This window comes from Protopterus annectens, chromosome 1.part1, assembly GCF_019279795.1.
Source record: "Protopterus annectens isolate FY-2018-M chromosome 1.part1, PAN1.0, whole genome shotgun sequence".
In the NCBI taxonomy this organism is placed as follows: domain Eukaryota; kingdom Metazoa; phylum Chordata; order Ceratodontiformes; family Protopteridae; genus Protopterus; species Protopterus annectens.
In genome coordinates, this window is record NC_056726.1 from 657,129,292 (window position 1) to 657,151,732 (window position 22,441).

A 22,441-nucleotide genomic window follows, 5' to 3' on the forward strand; every position below is an offset into this window, starting at 1 on the left:
GCATCACACCACACTCATCACATAGTCCCTCAAAACCTACACCACCAAAACACACACATAGAAACACAAAACACACACCTACATTTGCGGAGGCTCTCAATGAAAACCTGCCAAAACATCAGGGATTTCCAAAGCAGAAACGCAAGCAAACTCCTCCACTCCCCAACCCAACCCAAATGACACATAGCCCACAAACTCAGTGTACCACTCAACCACAGTCCATAAGGCATATCAACGTACCCAACACTCTAGTCATAGGTGACTCTATAGTCAGGCATACTGATGTTCTACTCACCAGGCTAAACTAGGAGAAAGTTACTGTCAGCTGCATGTCAGGTGCCAGGATACACCACATAATGCATGCACTCAGGTCACTCCACAACAAGTACAAATATGACACTGTCATTGTCCATGTTGGTGTGAATGACCTGAGATGTACCTCCCTGGACTACATGAAAAGAGACATGGAGGAGCTCTCCAATCTTGTAGCCCAGGCAGGTATGACACTAGCCCTGAGTAGCATCCTGCTATCACCCGGAATGATACCACAGTATAAGGACAAAATGATTGACTTCAACAATTCGCTAAGCTTCTGGTGTCATTCTAAGGGGGGATCCAGTATTTGTCTGCCTGGGATGACATGATCGACAGACCATGATACTTTGCCAGAGATGGCCTGCACCTGTCGCCCCTGGGATTCCGGATACTGGATAAGGCTGTTGCCACTGCTATAGTGCCTTTTTTAGGCAAGGTTCAAATGACAAATTCACCACTGTAACAAGTACAAGCAAGCAAAATCTGAGGGTAATGCTACTTATTGCTGGAAGTCTAAACCTCAAAATGCACTCACTCGATGCACTCCTTAAAATGGAGAACATCGACATCTGTGCAGTGACAAAGACCTGGTTCAAAGCTCCAAAGAGCACCCCTGTGTTACTGGACTATAATTCATACCACACCTTTCGGCCACCTAACCCGGAATGAAGCACTAAAGTTGGAGGCGTGTCCATATTCATTAAGGATATCCACACCTCCAGGCTAGTTGCACAGCATAATGCATCCGAGATTATCCAAGTGCAACTAACTCTGGGCAAGACCACAATCCAAACTGTAGCTTGCTACAGACCCCCCACCATGCCCCCAGGATTCCCACTCCTCATTTCTTGATACACTGGAAAGAATTAGGGTACAACCCAACACCCTAATAATGGGTGATTTCAACTACCCCAGCATTAACTGGGAAAACTACTCATGTACCAACTCTTTTGCTCAACGTTTTCTGGAATTCATAAATTTCAACACCTTGGATCAACTTATTCACACCCCCACCAGGGGCAGCAATATCCTAGACCTGGTTATTACCAACATGGGCAACCGGCGTTCCACACCAGAGGTCAATTCCTCATTGGTCAGATCTGACCACAAGCTAATCACTGTAGACATCCACATCCCGCCCCCACCCCCAATTAGGGAAACCACCATAAAAAAAACTTCTCCAAAGCCAACTTCACACTTCTTAAGACAGAAGTGGCAAACTTTATGACACCCATGCAGAGAGACAATAGAGGTACGACTGCTGAATCCTACACAGATGCACTTTATAAGCACTTACACAAGTGCATGGATCTTGCTATCCCTAATAGAACCAAGATGTTATCCTCCAAAAAAGGAAGCCAATCTGGTGGTCTTCTGCCATAAACAAACTCTACAACAGAAGAAAGAAACTGTTGCAAAAAAGAGTAAAATCCCATGATTGGAGGAACTCCCTGGTCAGCCTCAGTAAGAAGCTGAGATCCCTCATAAAATCCTCCAAAGATAGTTACAAAAACAAAATGGCCACTGACTCTAAAGACAACCACAAAGCATTCTATAGCTATGTCAAGAATCTCAATGGCAACACTCAGATCTGCTCTGAGTTACAGCACAATGGCACTAAATATACAGAACCAACTGATATTGCCAACATCCTGGCAGATAGGTTCAGTGCTAACTTTACCCCCCTCTCAGCCCCTAGAGGGCCCATCTCTATACTGGAAGAATGCAAAGTTCCTGTAATCATGGCTGCACAGGTAAAAAACACACTCTCCAAAGCCAAGAGCACAGCATCCATGGGACCTGACAACATCCCAGGTTGCGTTCTACACAAACTACAGAATGAACTGGCACCCTACCTAAGTACCATGTTCAATCATAGCCTCACCTCAGGCTTTGTATCCACTGAATGGCGCAACACAATGGTTATCCCACTCCACAAAGGGGGAGCCACGATGGACCCCAGGAACTACCAACCCATTAGCCTGACAAGTCTGGTCTGCAAGGCCATGGAACGTATCATCATGAAACTCATAAACAAAGACATTGGTAATCTCCAAACTCTGAACCCTACCCAGTTCAGGTTTGTAAAAGGCAGATCATGTCTCCTAAACCTGATTGACTTCTTTGAAGCAGTCACCAAAGCCATAGATGAGGGTAAGGTGGTTCACACAGCTTATCTAGATCTCGCCAAGGATTTCAACACCATCCCTCACTCTGAAATTATAGATAAGCTCACTAAACTAGGTATAAATCCCTATGTCACAAGATGGATTTCCAACTGGCTCACGGATAGAACCCACACTGTGAAAGTAGCAGACTCCAAATCCGACTTCAGACCAGTGACAAGTGGAGTACCACAAGGTTCAGTCCTGCGTCCTCTCCTCTTTGGTATCTACTTCTCCGAAGTACAGGCTAACACAGAAGGTCTTTGGCTAACAAAGTTTGCAGATGACTGCAAACTAGGAGCCATAATCGAAACTCCTAATGATGTGGACATACTACAAAAGGGCCTCATTGAGACAGATGCCTGGTATCAAAGCTATGGCCTGAAGCTCAATGCCAAAAAGTGTATTGTCATCCTCTTTGATAAAAACTCTGCACCCATGAACTACCACATAAATGGTAGTCTACTTAATGCTAAAAGTGTGATAAGAGACCTTGGGACACAGGTGGATAGTAGTCTCTCCTTTGATAATCACATCGCCACAATGGCCAGGAAATCCTTCTATGTGGCTCACCTCATCACAAAAGGTTTCTCATCCAGAAAAAAAGAGGTCATTGTTCCCCTCTACTCATCTCTCATTAGATCCATTATAGAGTACAATGCTCCTTTTGGTATGTACCTCATAAGACATCTAAAACAACTGGAAAGGCCACAGAAATACCTCACAAAGAAGATTACTGGCCTCAAACAGATGCCCTACACAGACCGTCTCAAAAAACTCCAGCTTTACTCCGTCGCATCGCGTATCGCTTACTCAGAGGCGATCTCTGCCTAACATACAATGCTATGTCAAAGCCAGAGCTATTGGGCATGCTCCACTTAAAGAAATCCCAATCCCTCTGAGCTACACGCTCTAGGGACCTAAACCTTGTCGCCACAATAAACAGAACATGCTGGAGGGCTAGATTCCTGTCCCAGAGACTTCCCATACTCTGGAACAGACTACCTATCTATGTCAAACAGATCTCCTCATTAGCACTCTTCAAGAAAAATCTTGATGATTGGATGGGAAATTCACCCCAGGGATCACTTCTGTGGCTCTGCTCGACAGGGGCACTGGAAAATAATTTTCTTGGGTGGCGAAAGCCAGGGTACCTTTTTGGCTAGGCTTATATAGGCCCTAGGGCTAATAGCCTAGTACCTACCTATGAACCTATGAACCTAATGAATATGTCCTAAAGGACATGTTCAACTATTGAGCAATACAGTAGTATAGAGATGGGTGGATGGACAGAGCCACTAGACACAACAAATTGCTCTATATATAAATGCCATAATGGTACGGACAGACAGTTGGGGATTGGGGGATGTGGGAAACACTAGACACTAGGGTACCAGGGACTACTGCACACTTAAGGCGCAGACAGTGGTATGGGACTTAGGGATGGGGTAAATACAAACCACCAGGGGAAACTATAATGGTGCCATAATGGCACTCTAAACTATTACAGGGATCAGGTGTGGGAGGAAACAGTAGCAACCAGGGCAATTACAAATGTGTCATAATGGCACTAAACTATTACAGTTATTGGGGATGTGGGGCACACTAGGCAGCAGTCATACTAGATGAGTGCCATAATTGCACATCATCTTTTATGGTTATTATTGGGGGGGGCACTGGAAGGTAAATAAGTCAGGGACAGGTGCAGCAATTGTGGGGTGATCTGAGCTTTGCAGTATTACCTGTGATTCAAAGACATGCAAATTAGCCAATAATGAGGTCTTTCCTCACCACAAGTAAAGCATCTATGAATCTCAAAATACAGAGTCATGTCCCATATGGCTTATGCTAGGCCTTTTAAAGAATTCCTGGTTTGGATTGTATTTAAAATAATTTCAAATTTTGCAGGAATATACTGGGGACATTTACTAAAGAAAACAAAAAAAAGGTCTTATACTGAAAATAGACTCTGCAGTTAATCAACAATTTGTATTTAGTTAAAGTGCACTAGACAAGTCATTAAATTAAAAGATAAATGGTTAATTTACAATTATTTATTTGACATTTGTTTACTAGAAATGACCAAATAACCCATAAATGTTAGAGACAAAGCTTGGAAAACATTGTTAAAAATTAAAAACACAACATCTCGACAACAGTACATCTACTTAAAATTCAAATTAAACAAAGCATAAAGGCAGGATAGGAAACCCTACCATACTAAGCTTCAGGATACACTGCACTCCAATCCCAAACTATTCTGGGCCTCCATAAACAAACTTCTAAGCCCTTGATAATCTAGACAATCTATTCCAAGTACTTCTGACCAATCTACATGCATTGCCTCTCAGTTTAGCTTACATTTTTTTAAAAATTGTTATAATTACTTAAAAAATAAGCACACAACTAATATCCAAACTAAACTAAAAAAAAAAATATATATATATATTATCTCTCTCCTACTGTTCCTACTTATATTATCAAAAAATACTACATAAAATCACACCTACTACCATGGTCCCAGACCATTTCCCTACAAGATATATGAAACTATCTTGAGATGCACTAGCAAATACTATTTCTATCTTTATAAATGAGTCAAGTCATAGAAAAATGTCCCATCACTCTGGAAAAATCCTTAATTTCCTGCCTGGACCACAACAGTTCTAAATGTGCCTGTAGTTTCCACAGCCATCATTAATTTACAAATTTTAAAAAGGCAGGGAATCCCTAAATATATGGGGTGGCTTGGGAAATGCTCCCCCAGAAAACAAAATACAAATTTGAAAGTGAGTACTATTCATATTTAACATTCTAGAATAGTTTTACAATTTAGGTTAATTTGGTCGAACTGGAATTTGATTTTGACTTTCATTACATATACTCAAAACATTTTCATGGAGTACTTGTTATTACAATAATTTTTAAAGCTGAGCTCTTTGCCCTTGGAACATCTATTATGTATGAGAAATTAAACAGAAAAAATAAAGGCAAGTTATGTCCTTCCAAAATCATATCTTTCAATATACTGCTGGTAACCCGTATGCTAGAACCAAACTATAAAAGGGATCATAAATTGTCATTGTACATAGACAGTGGCCATGGTTCCCCTAAACTATAAAGTCAGTTTTCTGCATGGTGTGTTTAGTGGGACCACTCCATAAAGGAAACAAGAAACTGACAGCATGTACCTACTACATGATGGCAGAAAAAATAGTTTTATTTTACAAATATCTTAAATATCCATAATAGGGTGGATAAATTCTTAGTGTTGGCTCAATCCTGTGAGCATACTTACATAAACTATTACATATGCAAAAGCTCTGAAGATTGCACTCACAAAATACTCAGATGCATCTCAAAAAATGCATGCAGTCAGTAAAATCATAAACTCATATCATACATATAACATATTATACAGGCCTCTTACTGACCACGGTGTAGCAAACATACAGAAATCAGATTCATTATTATCTGTCAAATGATATTTGTCCAACTGACAACAGCTTAAAAAATAACACTGAAAGCCATTTTCAGTGACCAACACTGCAAGCTTTTTTTTTTGCAGGTCTCTCCAGTTTATGTAGACATCATTGCTGTGTTAGAGTCCTAGCTAGAAAATGATGTTTGGTCCTGCGTCACTTTCCAACCACTTTATTATTTCTAGAAATGACTGTCTGACGTAAAATGATGGCAGAGACTCCTTATCACTTGTTTTCATCTTATTCCAATGCTCCCTCAAACCTTTGCTCAAAATCTATAATTAACAATGGCTCTGATTCTAACTGGTTGCTAGCAAAATATGTCACTGGCAAACAAAGTAATGAAACTGACTGGAAATAAAACAAATAAATAAATAAATACAAAAATAGATGCATAAATAAATAAAATGATAACCAGGGGCACTTTAACCAGAACCAAAGGAGTAATGTTTTCACTTTCTCTTCCTTTCTCTCCCTTGACCCAGAATATTTCCATTTTCAGCCTTAATCAACTCACTTTTAAATCTTAGATGTCCATTCTCACAACTACTGAGTGGACCCTGATAGACTGCACCATCATTAAACATCTAGATGAGGTCATTAATGTCTGCATCCAATCATCTACCTTTAGATATAACTAGCCTTCTATGGTCACAAAACTCAATACATATTACCTTTAGAATTCTGAAATGTGCTCATTTTTCCTAACTCACTGTATGATTGAACCTGTATGTTACTGCACTAATAAACATCACTGTAATATTGTAATACCTTTAAAACATGTGCCTCTGATAACACTTTAAATATTTGCATTACAGAAGACAGAGGTTCCAAACATTTTTATTCAGGAGGATCATGGCCACATTTAACAGCAAAGAATGTGAAAGAGATTGCTTGTAGCCATTATATAAAACTTCTCATAGTCTCTTCATGAGGTAAATGGGGGGTAGGTCATTTAACCTTTATGAAATTTTCAAGGAGCTGTGCAAAGTTTTTTGGTTTAGCTAAGTCTGTTGGCTATTAGAAACACATTGTCATTGGTGCAGACATTTACATGTTACTTAGATTTCTTCTTTCAGCTTTTTCCCGGTTAGGGGTCACCACAGCGGATCACCTGTCTGCTCATGATTGGCAGTGGAGTTTTACGGTGTTGAGTTGCCAGCCCAGCACCCAAGCTTCCACAGAAGGCACACACATGCACGCACTCACACCTAGAGCCAATTTAGAGTGTCCAATCCACCTACAGCATGTCTTTGGGATGTGAGAGGAAACCGGAGCACCCAGAGGAAACCCATGTGACCACAGGGAGGACATGCTGCACAGAAGGCACCCCAGCTGAGGATCGAACCAGAGAACCTCTTGCTGTGAGGCAGCAACACTAACCGCTGCACCACAGTGGCTGCCCCATTTACATGTTACTTAGACTGATTGCTATAAAGCTGAAAATGTTTACAGTTTCAAAAAGTCACAAATATTCCAAGGCCACTGAGTCTCTTGACCATTCTCACCTTGCCAGTACCCTTCCTGAGGACATATGTCATTTCTCCTGGAGCATCATACTGGTCAGTCCTGGAGTAAATTTGTGAATAACCATCCACTCATCTAATTTAAAGGAAGGCAGTGAGATGAATTGTTTAATATGCAGAGGAAGTTTATTCCAGAGTTTTGGGTGCCAGTTTACAAATCTGTCTCTCAACTGTGCTTTGTTTATCTATTGGTGAAGGCTTAGGTTGCTGGTTCTAGTATTTACTGAGATACTTGACTTTCAGGGAAACAGGTGGTCCAGGACAATCAGGTCTCTCATATCACAGTAAGTAAGATAAAGATCTTCCCACAAAATCTATAAGATGGTGATCAAAGGGATACAGCTGCCAGTCTGCCTCAGTAGCTCAGGGGCTTTAGGCCTGTGATGTATTTGGTTAGGAATCCTTGGAATATTTCTAATTGTTTGATATGTTTAGAGAAATATAATCCAAAGAGGAATTTGTACTCCATAATTGCCTCAATCAGTGTGAGTATAAGTGAGGGAGCTCTCAACCCAAGTACCCCAGTCCCTAACTATATTTTCATTTTGTTGAGGTGTGTGTTCTAGACATTATGGTATGGGAGGAACTGTGTACCAAAAGCGCTGATACTGCACTTTGTAGCATTATATTTGTGCACATTTGTAAAATACCACGAGGTCAATAGGAAAATTCATTCTGGAGGGTTTGTGTGTCATACAGTGATCTGCAAATTTTATTAGCCAGCGGTCTTGGCACACTGCTTGTAGATTTGAAAAGTAAATTCCAAAATGGACAGGTCCTAGCAGTATACACTGAGGAAAACCATTGTTGCTTTCATACACTTTCATATTGGCAATATCAGTTGGGTCAGAATAAGAGGCCTCTTTATAAATAAGTTCTGAGCAATGTGTTTTTCTTTTGTTTTTTGTTTTTTTAGTTTTCTAAGATAGCTAAAGAAAGATTTATAGTTGTCTTTTACTTCAGAGGCCAGCCTAAGCTCATGGGAGAGTCCGCTGCTCATCTCTATTAGCTACCTAATATCCATGTAAAAATCTACACAAAAAGCCAAGTTCTGAAAAAAAAAAAGAAAAAGAAAGAAAGAAATACACTGTGATTCCTAGTCATGGCTAGTATGTTCTTCTAAATAGAAGAATACATAACCATGCATACTGTCAGCACACTGTTTTGTGGCAGGAAAGGGAAGGGAAAAAAGACCTAAAATCAGTGGGCAGCTTGAAGTCATGGCTTTTGAATCATCTGATACAAACTCTGTGCCTGTTAGAGCATTTCTACTTTTTCATGTGCTCCAGGCTAGGTTTTTATGCCAGTTTGGATTGGACTGCACCATGTTTGTTTGTGAAAGGAAAATACAAACTAATGTTATTCTGTAATATCCAGTTGTAATATAACAAACTGCTTGTGCCTTTACTACCTCATCTCTACGTTATCTCCCTGCTACTTCCCCACTAGCTTTTTTATGCTGTTTATTTGGGCTTACCATACTTAGGTACATGTTTTATATGACCCTCCTTTACTACCTTTACTTCTTATTCTAAAGACTACAGTGGGAGCTTTATTAGCTATGCCATTCAACTACCCGGATATATCCAGAACCTTACCCTCCACCCTCTCTCCCTCATCCTTCTCCTCTGAGACACTATACCCTCTCTTGCCTAGTAGCAGCCCTTTTTCTCGTATCTCTGTCCACTCTTTTCTCCTTCCATCTCCCTCCTTTTTCTGGCACTCTCCTCAGAACTATTGCTGCATTCTTCTCACTCAGTTGGTGTGTCTAAACACCTATTAATGTCTTCTCTCCCTCTCTCTTTACATACATTCTACTGTAAAGCCCTGGTGTCTGCAATGCACCCTGCCTATGGAACGAGAACTAAAACTTGCATCCACTGCATCCTGGATAGCCCAACAGTAAAAACTGTTGAGGAATAATTAAACGGTTTCTGTATGTTTCCATGCTACTTAATAATCATCAACTTTCTAAACATAACTGCTACTCTATACTACTAGCTCCATATCACCACTGGAATATATCTGGTTTCCTATCCCCCACCACCTCTTAATTCTGTCTGTAAACCCATGTTATTACAACTTATTTTTAACTCTTCCATTTTTGCATTATAAATACAATACTTCCTCTCTAGCTCCATATACTGAGGCCAGCTAATCCCCTCCCAGAAACTGTCTGCTACATTGCCTTTACTATCACTCTAATTGCACAGTTGGCTTACCTGAGCTCCAGGTACACACCCTAGCCTGTGTTGCTGATTGTTTCTTTTTGATCCAGTCTGTATGACTATTTCTGGCTCAACCCATTTGGTTTGCCCTCGCTGCACTCGGTTTCACTCTTCTACCCTAACCTGCCCCCATTCCCAACCCCTCTTTCAATTGTCTTATATCTAAACTGACCACACCCCAGACAACTTTCACCAGTTATCAATCTTCCGTCATTTTTTCCACACCCCTCCCAACCCTATAACCTTATAAAGACTCTCTCCCAATCATTCCTCATCTTTCCACTCCCCTCCTACCACAGTAGACTTAAATCCACTTTCTCCCAATCAACACTATCCTCACACCTTTATAAACATCACCTAACCACAGCTCCCCTCCCCTAATTAGTCTACGCTACCTCTCCTACTTTTCATTCATCACCTCCCACTATGAGGCTCCTCCACTCTTTACATTTCCACACAATTCTTTTCTACTTTCTTTACCTAACCTACACTGCCACAGACTTCCATATTCGCAACATTAAGCACTTACCCTCCACAAAACTCACGCACACCTCTCCTCATCATCAAACTAAACCTTATAGTCATATCATCCCTCATCTATACTACAACCACAACACTATTTTCCTCCCATTCAAGCATATACACTCCACCAACCCTAGACTGTCCTCCTACAGGTATAACCGACTAATAGCCAAACTTAAAACCCTTGTAATGCACTCTTTAACATGTATCAAACTCCAGTCTGATATCCATCCCAACCCAGGCCCCAAACATGACTTCCAACCCAAGCAACAATTTCCCCCCAGATTCCACTTCTCCTACTAACCAAAATCACACTCAAACACCTCTACATAGCTCAGTATCAATAACCACTAACTCAGATTTTCTAATAACCAATTTTAATCTCAGAACCTTTGTAAATAAAATCATTGAATTCTATGCCACCTTGGCCAACTATTCCCTTGACATAGCCGTCATAACTGAAACCTGATTAAAGCCCCACATCAAATACTCTGAAATCACAACTAATGGTTACAATATTATAAGACAAGATAGACTAAATAAATGTAGTGGAGGTGTGGCAATTATGTTTAAACATACTATTAAAATAGAAAAAAATGAACCAGTGCTTCTCCAGACAGCTCCAGTGCTGAACTACTAACTGCTCACCTATATAATAATCCTCACAAATCCATTATTATCATAGCCATGTACCTGCCCCTAGGTGCCAACCTTCACATCATAGAATCCCTCCTGTCTTGGTCCACTTCCTCTTTTAGCCAGTAAACAATCATCCTATTTGACTTTAACCTTGAGTGGCTCTCCTGTTCCTCTAACATCCCTACTAACTTTATTAACCTATACAGTTTCACCCAAACTATAAGCTGTTCCACTTGCACTGATGTTGTTGTTGTTGTTGTTGTTGTGTCTTTCGGCTTTTCCCGGTTAGGGGTCACCACAGCAAAACTCCGATCCACTAATGATTGGTAGTTGACTTTTACGTGCTGAGTTACCAGCCCTGACGCACAGCCTTCAACGAAGGTACACCCATTCATGCATGTCTGTACGCAGAAGACACTCTAGCTGAGAATCAAACCAGACAGCGTCTTACTGTGACATGACAATGCTACCACAGCACCACCACCGCACTGATAAGCATACCAAAATATAGTCATTACTTGACTGGATATTAACCAACAAGCCAAACCTAGGATACCAAGCTGGCTGTCTATCAGTCACTTTAAGTGACCATGCCCCTACATTTCTAGTCAGGAAAATAATTCAAACCTTGACCTGCATTTCCTTTAAATGCACCCGTAACAAAAAATCCTACTCCCCTGCTAATTTTAGTCTACTTCTTCAACATTGTGATTCATCTCCATTAAAAAACCTACAGCTAGACCGTGCAGTGGAATACTTCAACAGCAATTTCCTTGACATCTTAAATAAGGTTGCCCCTACCAGGAAAATATGCCACAAATCCAAACAATTACCATGCTTGTCTAATGATACTACATTTCTAATTAAACATAAGGATAGAACCTGGACACTATACCATACCAACAAAGACAAAAAAATATTTCACCTTATATCAGCAATTAAGAAACCAAACTAAAAAAAGTCATGCATGACAAAAAAACATACTTCTCACCTGCCAATAAAAGCACCTCCACAACCCACAAAAGTTCTGGCAAAATATCAACCACCTTCTAAACTCTGACAAAGCCTTCACCCCTTCTCCCTCCACAGCTAATACCTCTGAGCCCCTAGCCTCACAGTTCAACTCCCACTTTATGAACTCTATCACTTCCCACCTAGATAACAAACGAAAGCTACCACTCACAATCCTTTCCCCTACCAATGACAACACAGTTTCTCCTATGAACCTAGTCAAACTTCTTACATAAAAATACTTCTAAGTAAACTAAAACCCTGCTGCCTTGCTGCCAATCAGCTACCCAATGAATTTCTAAAAGTAGTTGCTCCAGCCATTACTTACCCTATATCCATTCTAATCAACTGCTCTATCTCTGAACAGTATGTGCCCACATCTGGAAAATCTCTCACATCATAGCCCTCCACAAGGGTGGCCCCTCTAGAGATATTTCAAATTACCAACCCATTGCCATCCTCTCTCCTATAGCCAAAATCTTAAAAATGTATACACTAACAACTAATGAATCACCTCACCACTAAAAATCTTCGATCCAGCTCTCAGCATGGTTTCAGACCTAAACTTAGTACAAACACCACATTAACAACCTTTAATGATATTAATCATCACCTCAAAAATGAAGGACAGCTAGTCTCAGCAATTTTCCTGGATATGTCAAAAGCCTTTGACACCATATCTCACCAACTACTACTCAATAAACTTGCACATTATAATCTCAACTCATCAACCCTAACATAGTTCCGCAGCTATTTGTCCAGCTGACAACATGCTACAAAATGGCAGAACATCATCTCTCCACTACTACCAGTATCGATTGGGGTACCCCAAGGATCCATACTTGGTCCCCTCCTCTTTCTCATATTTACCAACAACCCTTAATGCCACCACTCAACTTGCCACTATCATCCAATATGCAGATGATTCCTCTCTTATCTGTTCAGCCTCTTCCCCTCAAGAACTTCAACAGAAAATGCAAAAATCTTTCCAGGACATTGAAAATTCTCTCTCCAGCCATCAACTCATCCTAAACTCAAAGAAGACTAAGGTAATGATTTTCACAAACAAATCATTTAAGCTCAGCTCCCTACCACTCTCTAGTCTCTTCATTAATGGTACAAAAATTGAACCTACAAATCAGACCAAACTCCTAGGAGTTACCATAGATTATAGACTAAAATCTGATATACACATCTCCCTAACAATTAAAGAAGCCCACACCAAACTTGGAGGCCTCTATAGGGCCAAATTGTTCTTTACACATGAAGCTAGAAGAGCCACAGAGAGATCTTACTGACTGTCTACCCGCTGCTATTGTTCCAATATCTTCACAAACCTATTCAAGGCTGACCTTAATAACCTAGAGTCCTGCTATAACAAAATGGCTAAGTCCACCACCAATCATAGGTTCATAGGTGTGTACTAGGCTAATGGCTCTGGAGCCTTTACAAGCCTAGCCCATAGATGGGCACTGGCATCATGCTGCCCAATGTTAGCAGTGCCTGTATCAAGTAGAGTCACTGGAGTGATCCCTGGGATGAACTTTCTGTTTCCCATCCACTCGTCAAGATTTCTCTTGAAGAGGGCCAGTGAGGTGTTCTGCTTGACATGTATGAGAAGTTTATTCCAGAGCATGGGCAGTCTCTGGGTTATGAACCTGTCCCTCCAGCATGTTCTGTTGATTGTGGTAATGAGGTTGAGGTCTCTGGAATGTGTGGTGCAGAGAGATTGGGATTTCTTTAGATGTAATATTTCTAGCAGAGCTGGTTCAGACATGGCTTTGTAAGTCAAGCAGAGATCACGTCTTAGTAGACGATATGAGACAGAGAATAGCTAGAATTTTTTTGAGTCTATCCACGTAGAACATATGTTTAAGGCATAGGATCCACTTTGTGAGGTATTTTTGTGGCATCTCCAGCTATTGCAGGTGCCTAGTGAATTACATGCCAAATGTGGCATTATTCTCTATGATTGGTCTAATGAGGGAAGAGTAGAGAGAGATGATGACCTCTTTCTTCCTGGATGCAAAATCCTTGGTAATAAGATATGCCACATAGAAGGACTTTCTGACTACAGTGGCAATGTGGTGGTTGAAGGAGAAGTTGCTGTCAACCTGTGTCCCCAGATGTCTTATAATGCCTTCAGTGTTCAGTGGGCTCCCATCGATGTGGTCATTTGTGGGAATTGAGTTTTTTCCAAAGGGGATGACGACACATTTTTTGGCAATAAGCTTAAGGCCATGGTTTTGATACTAGTCATTTGTCTTTGTGAGACCTTTCTGTAGGATGGCTGCATCACTTGGGGAGTTAATAATGGCTCTCAGCTTGCAGTCAGCCAGAGTCCCTCCACGTTGGCCTGGACTTCTGAGAAGTAGATGCCAAACAGGAGAGGACACAGGACTGATCCCTGTGGGACTCCACTCATGACTGGTCAGCAGTCTAACTTGGAGTCAGCTACTTTCATGCTGTGGGTTCTGTCTCTGAGCCAATTTGCAACCCACCTAATGATATAGGGGTTGATGCCTAGTTTGGTGAGTTTGTCAATAGTTCCTGAGTGAGGTATGGTATCAAAGGCCTTGGCCAGATCAAAGTAGGCTGTATGAACTGTCTTACCCTCATCCACAGCTCTGGTGACTGCCTCAAAGAAGTCAACCAGGTTGAACAGGCATGATCTACCTTTCACAAAACCAAATTGTATGGGGTCTAGAGTTTGGAGATTCCCTATATCTTTGTTAATTAGGTCCATGATGATGCGCTCCATAGCCTTACATATCAGACTAATCAGGCTAATGGGATGATAGTACCCAGGGTCTGTAGTCACTCCCCCTTTATGGAGAGGGATGACTGTAGCAGTGTGCCATTCGGTAGGGAGAAAGCCTGAGCTGAGGCTGTGAGTGAACAGGGCACACAGATGTGGTGCCAGTTCACTTTGTAGTTCATGTAGAACACAGCCAGGGATATTGTTGAGTCCCATGGAAGCTGTATTCTTGGCCTTAAACAATGGAGCTTTAACCTGTGCTGCAGTAATGCTGGGTGCCTGGCATTCTTCTGGTATCATGAGTCTTTGGGGGGGTAAAGTTGGCACTGAATCTGTCAGCCAGTATGTTGGCAATATCTGTTGGCTTAGTATAGGAAGTACCATTGTGCAGTAGCTCAGAGAAAATCTGGGTATTGCCGTGTAGATTCTTGATATAACTATAGAAGGCTTTGTGGTTGTTTTTAGTGTCTGCCGCAATTCTGCCTTCATAGCTGGCTTTAGAGATTTTGATGAGGGATCTCAACTTTTTGTTGAGGCTAATAAGGGAGTTTTTCCAGTCTTGGGACTTCACCTTTTTCTGCAACAGTTTCTTAAATATGTTGTAGAGTTTATTAATGGCAGAGGACCCCCAGATTGGTTTTCTTGTTTTGGAGGAGAATGTCTTGGTTCTGTTGGGTATGGCTAGTTCCATGCCTTTATGTACATGTTCGTACAGTGCATTGGTGTATGATTCGGCAGTTATGCAACTATTTTCCATTGGTATATGTACTGTGAAGTTAGCCACCTCTATTTTTAGGAACCCAAAGTCAGTTTTGGAGAAGTTTTTCATGGCGGTTACTTTTGCTGGGGCTGTGGGCGAGATAAGGATTTCCATAGTGATTAGTTTGTGGTCGGATCAAACCAGGGAGGAGTTGACTATTGGTATAGAGCAACAGTTGCCTATGTTAGTAATAACCAGGTCAAGGATGTTGCTTCCTCTAGTGGGAGTAAGAATGAGCTGGTCCAGATCATTGGAATTGATGAATTCTAGGAAGCATTGGGCCAGTGTATTGGTTCATGAGTAGTTTTCCCAGCTGATGGAGGGGTAGTTGAAGTCACTCAGTATGAGAGTGTTTGGTTGGACCCTAACAGATTCCAAGGTGTTTATGACTGTGGACTGAGCATCTTGGGACATGGTTGGGGACCTATAGCAAGCTACGACCTGGATCGCCATCTTACCCAATGTTAGTTGTACCTGAAGTATCTCAGATGCGCTATGCTGGACTACCAGTCTGAAGGTGTGCATATCTTTATGAATATGGAGGCACTGCCACCTTTTGAGCCTCGGTCCTTGTTCTGGAGCCGAAAGGTGTGGAATAAGTTATAGTCTGGTAGTGCAGAGGTGCTTTCTGCTGCTTTAAACAAGGTCTCTGTTACAGCACAAATGTCGATGTTCTCCATTTTGAGGAGTGCTTTGAGCGAGTTCATCTTGAGCTTTAGACTTCTAACGTTGAGCAGCATGACCCTCAGATTGTGTTTAATTATACCTGTTATGCTAGTAGTTTGGTCTTTGGAACACCACCTAAAAAAGGCACTATAGGGGTGGCAAGAGCTTTAGCCAGTACCCAGAAACCCAGGGGTGGCAAATGCAGGCCATATCTGGCAAAGCATCGAGGTCTGTCAGTCATGTCATCCCAGGCAGGCAGATACTGGATCCTCTTAGAATGACACCAGAAACTTAGCCAATTGTTAAAGTCAATCATTTTCTGCTTGTACTGCTATATCATTCTGGGAAATGGTAGGATGCTGCCTAGGGCTAGGCTCATACCTGCTTGGGCCACATAATCCAAGAGATCCTCCATGCCTCTTTTCATGTAGTCTAGAGAGGTAGGTCTCAGGTTATTCACACCCACATGGACAGTAACAGAGTCATACTTGTACTTGTTGTGGAGTGACCTGAGTGCATGTGTTATGTTTCGGATTCTGGCACCTGATAGATAACGGACTGTTACCTTCTCCTTATTCAACCTAGTGAGTGGGATGTCAGTGTGTCTCACTATTGAGTCACCTATGATTAGTGCATTGGGCAAGCTTTTTTGCCTTAGGGGCTTAGTTTGAGGGGCACACTGTGTAGGTGAGCTATGTGTCTTGTGGTTTGTGCTGTGTTGGGGTGGTCGAGTGCGCCTCACCATTGCTCCGTTTTCAACAGCTCAATTGGTTGGAACTTCTCAACCTGTTAACACTAAACCAGCTGACTGACCTTTGCCCATAAAATCATATACAACCACAGTAAATGCCCTGCACTCTCAAGACTGATCCAACCTAACTCTAACTGCAGGTGCCTTAGGTCCTCCGACAGCCACATGCTAAGAGTTACCTAGTCCCACAAGTATCATGGTGACTTCCTCTATTCCAATAAAATAGCTAAGTACTGGAATACAGTTCCTAAACACATCCAAAATTATCCCAACATGTCCTCATTTAAAAAAAAGCCTAAAAAAGTATCTCAATAGCAGCTGGCTCTGCCTGTGTATGGCTCAGGTCTAGCTTTATTCTCCTATTACCCCACAATCCCCTTCTCACATACCTCTCTTCAGCTCCTTTAAACAGCTACTGCTGTTACTCAAATTTTTTATCCATTTTTCACTCTGACTTGCATATTTCTGTTAAAATATGTTTATCTCCAGTCTACATTATACTGTTTGGCTTTTTGACTAAATGTTCCTATGTATTTTTTAATTGCAGTTTTTGCTAATACTGGTTTACAAAACTGCAATTTGTAGTCTTCTCTTACATTTCATTTTTTTTAGTCTGCATTTATTGCTAATATTCATGCTCATAATATGTTGGACTAATAACTAATTGTACTTTACTCCCCAGGTCTCCACTAAAAACAGGCTACTTGCCTAGTCAGGCATTATGCGGTACATAAATGTAAATAAATAAATAAAATAAGCACTTATAGGACAGACAGTCATGTATCTCAATGTGCCCTAACACCATCCGTGGGGATCACAAAGTCTTTAAGATTGGCAGGTGGTTAGGGAGTCTTCTGATAGATCTGACTCTGAACAAGATTCAGATTCACAAGTCTCAGGAAGAAGTCTTGGTGGTACTTCTGCCCAAGAGAAAGGAGAAGCACGCCAGTACAGAAAAGTACAGGACAATTTCTCTTATTAGGTTAGATATTTATTCAAGAGTTCTAGCAGTAAGACTAGCAAAAGTGTTACTCCCATTAGTCGAACTTCCACGTGCTGTTTTTGTTAAAGGCAGAAGTTTGGAAGATCTCTGTCAGTGTTGTTAAATTATAAAGATCTAGCTGAGTTTAGTTAGCAAGTGTAGCAAAGTGGAAGCTGAAAGTAAAACTAAGAGAAAAAGCTTTGGATAGACCAAGTTTGAATTTACTTCTGCACTGATGAGGGAACTTGGTGTTGTGGGTATCAGCTCATTATTAATGTCAAATGCTAAGAGTCATGCCTACTAGTGGTTATCTGAAATGAGACAAGAATAAAGTGTACTAGACTGCCAAACCCTCTGTTTCTATTGTTTTTCCTGTTAGTAATTGAATTTCTGACATAGAGAGAGAAAGATGGAGTACTACTGCTGAACTAATTGAAACTTCAAGAAAGGAGAATACTAGGTTTTGGACAGTATCATCCAGAAAGAGTGGTGGAGTAGGAGGGTGTGAAGAGTAGGCAATTACCAGGCAACAGAGATCTCTTAAATGAGGATGGAAGGGCATATACAAATGTTGGCAATACTTGCTCTAAGGCTGGCATTCCAAGGGACTATTGGCAAGAACATAAACATTTGAAATCTGGTCTCAAGTTCAAGGACAGCAAAGATTTTAAACAAAATTCAGTACTGGGTAATAGAGCTGAATGCTAGAGTGTGGAAAACTATGACAAAAAGCTCAACTGGAGCTATAAATACATAGGCAGCTAGGAGATCACATGTCTTAAGGTTAGATGTAGTTAAGGAACACTTGGATTCAGGACTGGAATGGGTAAGACGTGGATTTAGTTTGAGAGCAGGGGCAATGCATTGCTGTCAACATTTAATAAAGGTTTATGGACTAGTACATGAAATGATAACTCAGCCTGATAAAACACTGTGGCTGCAAATGGAAATAGAATGACTGCTAATATAGATATGGAACAGAGGGTGTGAGAGATAGGCATATGAGGTGGCATCTTTCCTGAAGTTTGTACAACTACGTGAATAAGCATACAGTAAGTCATTCCTTAAAGTCTGGAAATTCTGTATGCTTGGGGTTGCAGGCTCTGCATCTTAGTGACTATAGAAAGAAAGGGTGGAGATACCAGTAAAAAGTGGATAAGTTAGAAAGCTTATGGCTCACTGCTGGAAGGCAGACATACACATGGTCTCTCAAGCAAAGCAGTTTACAGTGATTATGGAAAAATAGCAATAAGGCATAAAAGGTTTAGCAGAAAGACATCAAATGGAAAGAGCGGATGTATAAGATTAGGTCTCACATAGATATAGTTTTGTCAGAAAAAATCCTAAACAAATACAGTATTCTCGTTGCATAGACCAAGAAATGCAGCCATATTAATGCAGCCCTTTACCTTAATTTCATATTTCACATGTTACATGCAGTTTCAGTAAGCATAGTAGCAATAGAAAGGAATGTTTCAGTGAATGACCACAAGGATGAGATGTGAAGAAACAGCATGTGTCTGTGCAGCTCAGAAACCACAATTAATGAAATCTAAAGTAGCTCACGTAGTGTAACAACCGCAGGCAAAGAAGTATCAGTATAAAAAGCCAGTCAATCATTTGATAAAAAATTCACCAGGAATAGCGATAAATCCCGAGAAGTAAAATTTAATAAGCGACTACAGATAAAAAGGAAGAATAAACAGTGGGTTAAGCATTTTCATCTGTTTACACTATAGGACTTCATCAGAACCCCAAATAAATATTTAACTAAGTTTATATAGTTGCTTAATCAAATCATGTGATCTATGGTATCCAGTCACAGACCAACCAGTTCAACAGATTGTCCTAGAAATACAAACCATGTAAAAACATTTAAAAAGTAATTTAAAAAAATTATGTTCATAAATGTAAAGTCTTGTACAAATACAGAATCCATTGTAATAATTATTTCAAAAATACACTTATAATGCTTGTATTAAAAGTTATTTGATTATTCTAAGAATAGCATAAGTTCAAACTTCTTTTAAAAGTTATTTGATTATTCTAAGAATAGCATAAGTTCAAACTTCTTCCTGTAAAAAAAATGTTTTTTAATTTAGACTATATATAGTCTGATTGTTTTGATTGTATTCATTCTGATGAAGTACTGATGTACTTGTGGGTGAACAGCTATTATCTGTTTATATTAAGCTTAAATACTTTTGGTCCAACAAAGAGTTTTGTATGACCTGAGTCCTTCAGTTTCCTTTCTGGAGTTGGTAGCCTCAACTGTTGGATTACTTTCAGGCATTTGCTTTTTGGTTTCTGATTTTTTTGGTTTTGGACATCCACCTGAATCACTTCTGTGTCTTGTGCTTTTGTGCTTGGTTTAGTTAAACTATAATTTAGTCACTCTAATTTTAAGAGTCAGTATAATTGCTACCTGTTCATTAAGACCAAGGGGGGTTGAAGTGTTCAGCTTCAGCTGCTATACTTACTCTCTGTACTCAAGAAAAAGTTCCCACTATCCACCCTTTAGTTATGTGGTACCACTTCTAAAATACCAAATTTAAACTTTTTAAAATTGGTACAACTTAGTGTGTGTTTAAAAATAGAATTGTTTATATTCTTTCTTAGAAATAGGATCTTATGTGTCACAATCAATACAGATAACTAAAGGAACAAAACAAGGCTTTCTACTCTCCCCTCTATTATTTACACAGGTTATGGAACCCTTCATGAATTATATAAGATGAAACAAAGAAATAGTGGGTGTACAGTTTGATCATAATCTAAATTCCAAAATACTTATATTTGCTGATGACCTTTTATTAACTTTAAAGGATAATAAAATGTTCTTAATACATTTTTTTAAAATTGGTACAACTTAGTGTATGTTTAAAAATAGAATTGTTTATATTCTTTCTTAGAAATAGGATCTTATGTGTCACAATCAATGCAGATAACTAAAGGAACAAAACAAGGCTTCCTACTGTCCACTCTATTATTTACACTGGTTATGGAACCCTACATGAATTATATAAGATCAAACAAATAAATAGTGGGTGTACAGTTTGATCATAATCTAAATTCCAAAATACTTCTATTTGCTGATGACATTTTATTAACTTTCAAGGATAATAAAAATGTTCTTATTTTTTTTAAATCTATTAAAAAATTCCAATCTAAATCAAACATTTCATTTGAGGATAAAACAAAAATCTTTGCTATATCAAACAACTTTTCAAAATATATGGTCAAATATCGTAAAATAACTTACCTTGGAATTATACTAAGGCTATAAAAGAAACTATTAACATAAACTACACCACCTGTTTAGATAAAATCAAAACTCTAATCAATAAATGGAATAAATTTATATTTACAATGGAAGAAATATATTTAATAATAAATATGATATCATTACCAAAAATACTATATATTATACAGTCATTGGGTCTACCCACTCTAAAACAGTACATAAAATAATTCAACACAGTGATGCTTAAATTTCTTTGGCATACCTACAAGTCCAGATTGGCACTTAATCATCATCTAAGAAGTTGGTCATATGGAGGAATAGATCGACCTAACATAGAACTATACTCAATCTCAAGTATTATAAAGACCATTATCTACTGGACAAACAAGAACTATTATGCTAAATAGAAAGATATACATGAAGGTATTTATTTAAAAAGTAATAATAGTAAATATGAATGTCACAATCATTTAATCAACAACAACTTTCTCTGGATTCTAAAGGACTTTATTTTAGAACACCCAATGCTTAGTCATAAATTCATACTTTATTCTCACAACAATGAATAATTTCAGAAACATTATATACAAAAATCTAGAATACAAAGCCTGGTTGTTTCTGATATTTCCTAAAGCATACACACAAAACACTATTAATACATTTAATACATTCACAATGAATGTTTTTAAGGATAAACAGTTAATATGATGATTGAATGGGCGCTAAGAAATTCACCCCGGGGATCACATCAGTCGCCTTGCTAGATAGGGGTCCAGGGAAGTAAATATTGTGGGAAAAAGTATCCAGGGAATTGTTATGGCTAGACTTGTATAGGCCCTAGGGCCGATAGCCTAGTACCAACCAATGAACCTATATATTGGTATCAGTTTATGAATAAAGAAAAATTAAATACTTTAGATTATATCTTCAATAAATTTAACATACATAATGAAATGTGGTTAGATGTACAAAATTGTAGGTTACATATAGAAAAAAAATAAATTTGATCCATACATCAATTAAAGAAGAGATATCTAAATCTGTAGAACTTTTAATATTGCTGATATATCAGGATACTATGGAAAAAGGACTCTTATCTAAAATATACAAAATCAATAAGATAAAGGCAAATGATTATAAAGATAATTATTGGGATTATTATAGGGCTATTAATAATTATAACCCTAGAAGTAGTGAGAAAATTATAATGATCTCATCTTCAGCTCAAACCACAGTATCCGTGAAATGGAAATTATTCCCTTGGAAATTTCTGCTTAAAACTTTCATTACTCCACACATAGTTGAACTCATGTTTAATAAGAAAATCAAATGTTGGAGGTGTCGTCTGGAAATTAGGGTTGACTAGCAGCATATGATCTGTGATTGCAAGGT